This window comes from Colobus angolensis, unplaced genomic scaffold, assembly GCF_000951035.1.
Source record: "Colobus angolensis palliatus isolate OR3802 unplaced genomic scaffold, Cang.pa_1.0 Scaffold389, whole genome shotgun sequence".
Classification (NCBI taxonomy): domain Eukaryota; kingdom Metazoa; phylum Chordata; class Mammalia; order Primates; family Cercopithecidae; genus Colobus; species Colobus angolensis.
The window spans coordinates 1628140-1635647 of NW_012117254.1; positions in this window are offsets into that span (position 1 = coordinate 1628140).

Genomic DNA, 7508 nt, shown 5'->3' on the forward strand with positions numbered 1-7508 from the left:
CACCATACCTGGCTAATTTTTTTGTATTTTTAGTAGAGACGGGGTTTCACCATGTTGGCCAGGCTGGTCTCAAACTCCTGACCTCAGGTGATCCGCCCGCCTCAGCCTCCCAGAGTGCTGAGATTGCAGGCGTGAGCCACCACGCCTGGCCTAGATTGACTCTTTTATTATTATATAATGTTCATCTCTGTGTGTAGTAATTTTCTTTGTCCTTAAGTCTACTTTATCTGATATTAACATAGACACTCCTGCTCTTCTTTGATAAATGCTTGCAGGATATTTTTCTAATCCGTTTCTTTTCAACCTGCTTATACTGTTTTATTAAAATGAGCTTCCTGTAGACAACAATAGTTGGGTCATGCTTTCAAACCACGTTGCCTGTGATTTTAAAATTCCATTCTGAAATATCTATACTGTTTTTGAGAATATCCATTTGAATAGTTTTTTAGTAGTTGTTCTAGGTGTTACATTATGCATACATAAGTTTATCACAGTCTACTGGTGTCACACTTAATTAGTTTAAATAAAATGTAAAAATCTTACCTTCATTTATGTCCTTTTGTCCCACCCCTTACTTTATAGTATAATTGTAAAAAGTATTTTCTCTACATACATTTAGAATTCATCAGACTCTGTCATAATTTTTGCTTTGATTATCTAACATAATTAGAAAACTTAGGAGAAAAATGGTCTACTATTTTTATATGTGTTATTACTCTTTCTGCTGTTCTTTATTCCTGATGCTCTAAGGTTTTTAATTTTGTCATTTACTTTTTATTTAGGTAACTTCCTTTAGCCATTTTTTAAGAGTAGATGTGCTGGTGACATATTTTTAGTTTTCTTTTTTCATCTGATAATTTGTTCATTTCACATTTATTCCTGAAGGATATTTTTCTCTAAGTATGGGATTCTAGGCTGACAGTTCTTTTCTTTCAGCACTAGAGAAATGTTACACCATTACCTTCTGGCCTCCATGATTTCTGAAGAGAAATACAATGTCATTCAAATTAGTTTATGTTGCTATGGACTGAATATTTGTGTCACCTAAATACATTTGTTGAAGCTTAATCCCCAATGTGGTGGTATTTAGAGGTAAGGGCTTTGGGAGGTATTTAGGTCATGAGGGACCATCCTGAATGAGATTAGTAACCCTTATAAGAAGAGATGTCAGAGCACTTGCTGTCTCTCTCCTCCATGTGAAGATACAGCAAGGTGATGGTCATTTACAAACCAAGAAGAGGACCCTCTTGAGAACCCCACTATGCTGGCATCCCATCCTCAGACTTCTAGCTTTAATAACTGTAAGAAATAAATTTCTGTTGCTTAAGCCACCTAGTTTAGGATATTCTGTCATAGTAGCCTGAACTGACTGAGACATACTTGTATAGATAATGAGTCATTTCTTTTTAGTTGCTTTTAATACTTTTTTCTTTGTTTTTACTTTCGTGAAATTCGATTATGATGTGTCTCAGAATGGATTTTACTCAGTTCATCCTGCTTGGGTTTTGCCTAACTCTTTGAATCTGTAGGTGTATGTCTTACACCAAACTTGGGAGTTTTTCATCCATATTTTTTTCCAATAATTTTCCCTCTCTCCTCTCCTCTCCTCAGATTTTGATGATATAAAATATTCTGAAGTTCACTGGTTCTTTCCACTGTCTTCTCCATTCTTCTGTTGAGCCTATCTACTGATATTTTTATTTCAGTTATTGTATTTTGCAATTCTAAGAATTTAATTTGGTTATGTGTTGTTCTTTTATTTCTTTATTGGGACTTTCTATTTTTTTCATTTGTTTCAAGAGCATTCATAATTGCTCACTGAAGCATTTTTTACAATAGCTGCTATAAAATCCTTGTCAGATAATTCTAACATCTCTGTCGTCTAGGTATTGACAATCATTGTCTTTTCTCATTCAAGTTGTGGTTTTCCTGGTTCTAAGCATGAAAAGTGATTTTTGAACATATCCTGGACATTTGGGGTATCATGTTGAGATTTTGTATCCTATTTAATCTGCATTTTCGCAGGCAGTCAATCTGTTGAGGTATAGTATGCAGGTTCAGGTAGTGGTAGATGTTCTGCTCCCCACTAATACCCTGCTATTACCGCCCCTGCAAAGGCAGATTGCTAAATTGCACCACCTTGCATTAGCTTGTTGCTAACAGGTGGGGGTGGCTAGGCTCTGCTGACACTATTTTATCAGGATCAGTGGGGTGGCAACTAGCACAACCTCTCACTATCTTGTTCCACCTTCTTGCTATTATGATGGGGACAAAAATTCAGTTCCTCACCTGATTTGCTGACATTGTAGGGTGGGGAGAAGGAAGTTTTTCCTTTGTTGTTTAGAGAAGGGTGGGTCATATAAAAAAAGTTTCTGTTTTGCTAGGTCATTTTTTTCCTAATCCTTTGGATAGAGAAAGAAAATATTTTTTTGTATTGTGTTTGTTTTCTTGCTTGCCTTATAAAAATCTGTGCCTGTTGACTCTTCCATTTTGAAAGTATCTGTAGTGTCATGTATGGGATATATGAAAGGAAATAAGAAAACTCTCTGCCATGTCATTCCTCAAGTATCAAGGTCTCTAGACAGTCTTCCTTCTTCTCTCTACCTTTTGGAGACTTCCTATGTTTGTTTGTTAAGTTATATCCAGGCTTACTAGTTGTCACAGAGTGGACCTGGAAGGAATGGGGCTATTCTACCTATCATGGCTAGACCTGCAAGTCCCTACATTTTATTAAAGTCATAGTAACAATAATAAGAATAATCAACCCATATTGAATGCTTGCCATAGGCCAAGTACTCTGTCTTCTAAAAGCTTTCCGTATATCATTTTTTCATCAATATAACAATTCTGTGAAGCAGGTACTGATATTCCCATTTGAAATATGAGAAAACAGAGTCTCAGAATGGAAATGACTTGCCTAAGGTCACACAACTAGTAGGAGACTCACAGCTATCTGACCTCTGAGCCCTATAATTACCCGCAATGATGAAAGATTCTTTGATCTAAGAATAAGCAAACTGCAATGGGAATAGAGAGGAAAGTGAGATGAGCAATTCCTAGGAAATGAGGAACAGTCAGCAAACGGAATGGGCACAAATATTTCTTGAGCATCTATGCTAGACCAAACCCTGTGCTAATCAGTTTATATGTCATGCCATCAGGGAAGGCTTCCCAGAGGAGAGGCATTGCATTGGGCCTTAAAACGTAAGTGGAATTCCCATAAGCAGAGAAAGAAGTGAAAGAAATTATAGGTAGATGAAATAGTATGAGCCAAGATGAGAAAGTCTGGAAAGAACACAGGACATTCAGGGAATGGTGACCACCCTGGGAAGGCTTGAAACATGGAGAGATGTGGTTGGAGAGGAAGGCTGGACCAAATCATGGAGGGTCCTGCTTGCCAGGCACAGGAGCTTGGACTGAGTGCATCTGGATAATGGAAAGCAAGGACAATGCACGTTGATCAGATTGAAGGTCAAGATGGTTTTTGGGCAGCTACATGCCTCTCCTCTTGCCTATAACTTCTGGGAAGTGCAATTTTGTTTAAGCTGAAGAATTTAGTGATTAAATACATAACATTAAAGCTATGACTCTATCTGATAATTTCAGATTAACAAAAAAGAAAGCCCAATCCTTGGGGAAGTTGCAATTCCTGGAGAGAGGAGTGGGGAAAAGTGCTGCAAAGTCAATTATGGGGAAGGCTGGATCTCTGGGTTACTCAACTCAGAGCCCCACCCAAGAATGACTCCAGCTCAGCACCAGCTCAATCCATCACACACTGTCATACCAAGGGAAAGCGAGAAGGGAATTTCAAAGAGCTCAAAGCCCCTGCCCAAGCCAAAAACTCATCAATCCAGAAAGTGAGTGAGCTGCTCTCACCTCTGCCTAGAATCTTCTGCCCCTCTGGCCATGGGACATATCTTCTCTTGCAGCCCAACTTAGTGAGTACAGCAGGGGCTCAAAGCAGATTCCTTGAGTGATTTATTGGCTGTTACCTCTCAAACTGGCAGCATGCATTCCCATATGCAGCATATTTCTACATAATTTAAATCCTTCCCACAAGTCTGTCAGGCAGGGTTTCCAGCCCCACTCTACACATTAGGAAGTCAAAGCTGCTCAGTAGGAAGAGGCTAGACTGGATGCAGCTAAGCCTCTGACTCCTGGATTATGTGCCCACACAACAGAACTTCCAGTCTATTTCCTGCTGGCTCTCCACTGGGCCCCTCACCTCACCTGCCCATGATGTCCTAGCCTCTTCTTTTGTTCCCTCTAAATGTCCTTTTAAGAGCCCCTTTGGACTAATCAGAAGAGGTAATTGGTTTCCATTGGTGCCTTACCTGACCAACTTATAGCCTCTGGATCTCTCATTCTCTGGGTCTCCTCATCTTCACTTCCACCGGAGTTGTCTGGTACCATGTTCACTGGTCTCTTGGATGATTCCTGCATTTGGTCCATGATAGGACCTCATCTAAAGTGCCTTATTATTGTTCAGCATTAGGGTATTCCTTAATGCTGAGTCTTCAGAAGGCCAGCCCAGTCTGCAAACAGACCCTGGCAGCCATCCTGCAGTCACAAGTATCTAGCTGTGGTATAGTGGAACAAATCTGGGTTTTGGTATCAGATGGACCTGGGTTTGAATTAAAGCCTGGTACCTTACTTGCTCTGGGTCCTTAGTCAATCACTGTACCCTTATCCCTCTGAGTATGACTCTCAAATAGAACCACAAATTGCAAGGCATCATGGAACTAGGTCCCTACTGCTCTGAACCCCACACTTCTTTGGAGCCACTCGATAGAGAGAGCAGCTGATGGAAGAAGCAACTATGGCCAAGGATGTTTTGTTCTACCCGCACATTCAGAAATCACTTGTGAGGAAGGACATGTGCCTAGCTGGTGGAACACTCCAGCCTGTGCTTTGGGCACTATGAAGTGAGTTTGATCAAAGGCTTAGGTAGCACCATGCATTGTGCCCATCCATTCCTGGTTTCAAGCACCATGAATGGTGCAATGTCCAGATCACCCTCAGATATCCAGGGTAAAGGCACTGAGATCCTGTGCCACCCCTGCAGGTCTGGGTAAGAGTAGGCAGGGGTAAGTAGGGAGGAGCTGTTGCCAGGGACACCTTTCTGGGAAGGAGAGCAAACCGAAAACAGTGGTGGGGTTTGGAAGGGCTGCAGCACCTCAGAAATGAGGCCTACTGGGGCTCCAGACATGGAAGGCAAGGTGAGTCCTGTCGCAGGCCCTCACCATCCCCCCATGTAGAATCTCACCAGACCCCTCCTTATGAAGGCAGCCATCTTCTCCCACAGTCGAACAGGAAGAAAATCCATCATTCTAAGAGAAAAGCAGAAATTTCCTGAAAGAGCAGAAATGAAATATGGAAGGGAAGAGATTTTAGCAGATCTGATATGGGCTTTTTAATCTGCTAGCTGGTATCCCTAAACTAATTTCCAAATAAAGAGAATAAAGAGCCAGCTTGGCCTCCAGGGACAATCACATTTTCTAGCTGAAAAGTGCATCAGGTTGGGTGAGAGTAAACAGACTCATGCCTGCAGCACCCTACTCTGAGTGAGGCACAAAAGGCTCAGGCTGGTGGGGAAGAGCAGCATAGGGGCCAGGAGACAAGGAGGGAGGTCATTGTCAGCAATGGGAGCGCCTTGATCCTTGTCTTGAAGAGCTGTTTATTTTCTAAATGCTAGCATTCCATCTTTTCTGGGTCTCACACACACACACAGGCATATTCAACAAGGAGGGGTCTGACTTCCAGTGGTAGGACAGAATGGGCCAGAGACCTGGATGAGGTGGCTGAAGATTGGAAGTGAACCATGGCTCCCTTGTCCCCCTCGTCTGCCCTGATTAGGTGTATGATTTTGTAGGACCCTTGCCCTCAGTTTTGAATTCTGCCCAGCCAATCTTCCAGGGATTTAGTAAGGAGCATGATACAGTGACACATTTGGAAAACTGAAAGCCCTATGCCCATGGGATACAGGAATCTGACAAGAGCAACCAGCAAAGCATGGCTCAATTCCACATAAGGAAGGTGCTGCCCTCTCTCTTCCTACTAACGCAACCCACAGACTAGCCACATTACCTGTAGGATCACCAAGGATCCACTCCAATACTTCTTTGCCTGAAAGCTCCTCTAGCTTGTGCCACACATTGCAAAGTGTGCCCCACACATGGTCCTAACCATGTCACTTCTCTCTCCAAACCCTTCCATGAGTTCCCATTGTCCTCAATATAAATTCCAAGTCCCTCAGAATGGCCAAGAAAGACTTAAAACATCTTGGCTCTCATGGCCTGGCACAACTTGCTCATCAGGCCCCTGTAGTCATCTGGCTCCCGTTCGTTCTTCGGGATTCTTCTCGTGTTTCCCATCACACTGTTGGGATTATCTGTTTCCCTGGCTGTCTCCTCCATTAGACTGAAGTCCCATGGCAGTGACTGGTTTCATTTATGTCTGAATCCCCCTTTGCCTGGCACAAAGATGGAGTGGGCATCCAGAACAGCTTTGTGGAATGGATCTCAGGGACATGTTTCTGTGTGGACAGATTGAGAGACACAGGAAAAGAACCCATTACAGGCCTATATCACCAAGGGCCTTCTGTTTACATTGTGTCTCCAACCCAGTGGGTTCAGGACTTCACTGAGACACATGAAATGCTGACTCCTGAAGCCTGGACTCCCGGGTTTTGTTAGCGTCTTGTGGAGGAAGCCTGAAAGATGGAGCCAACTCCAAAGGTATCATTGAGTGAAGCCTTGGGGACATTCAGTTACTGTTCATCCTGGCCTGGAAGCCTCTGCCAAGCCCTCATTCACCAGTGTGTTGGACGTAGTGCTGTTGACACTTCTGCTAGCCTTTCCTTCCCTCTCTGACTTTGGTCAGCATCCAGTGGTGAAAAGCAGGTCCTTCTTCCACTGTGAAACCATGGGACAGCTCCTTGGGAAGAGTGCCTCTATCCCCTTGAACACAAGCCCTTTGGGGCTCGATCCTATGCCTCCTATCCGTCATAGCCTGTAGGACCTAGCCAGGTGCTGACCCTTCAGCAAGCACTTCATTCAATTGCAAACTGGCTCCTGTCATTGAAAAAAATTGCTGCTAGTTACCAACCCAAAGTGAAGGGGAAACATTTGTCAAGGAGAAATGACTCCATCTGGGGGCACTATACAAAGACAGCCACATACCAACACATTTGACCCAGAGCTGCACCCATGAAGCTCGGCTTGAATATTGAACCCTAAACTTGATTAAAAATTGGTCGTAGACAAATGGGATCTAATTAAACTAAAGAGCTTCTGCACAGCAAAAGAAACTACCATCAGAGTCAACAGGCAATCTACAGAATGGGAGAAAATTTTTGCAATCTACTCATCAGACAAAGGGCTAATATCCAGAACCTACAAAGAACTCAAACAAATTTATAAGAAAAAAACAAACAGCCCCATCAAAAAGTGGGCAAAGGATATGAACAGACATTTCTCAAAAGAAGACATTCATACAGCCAACAGACA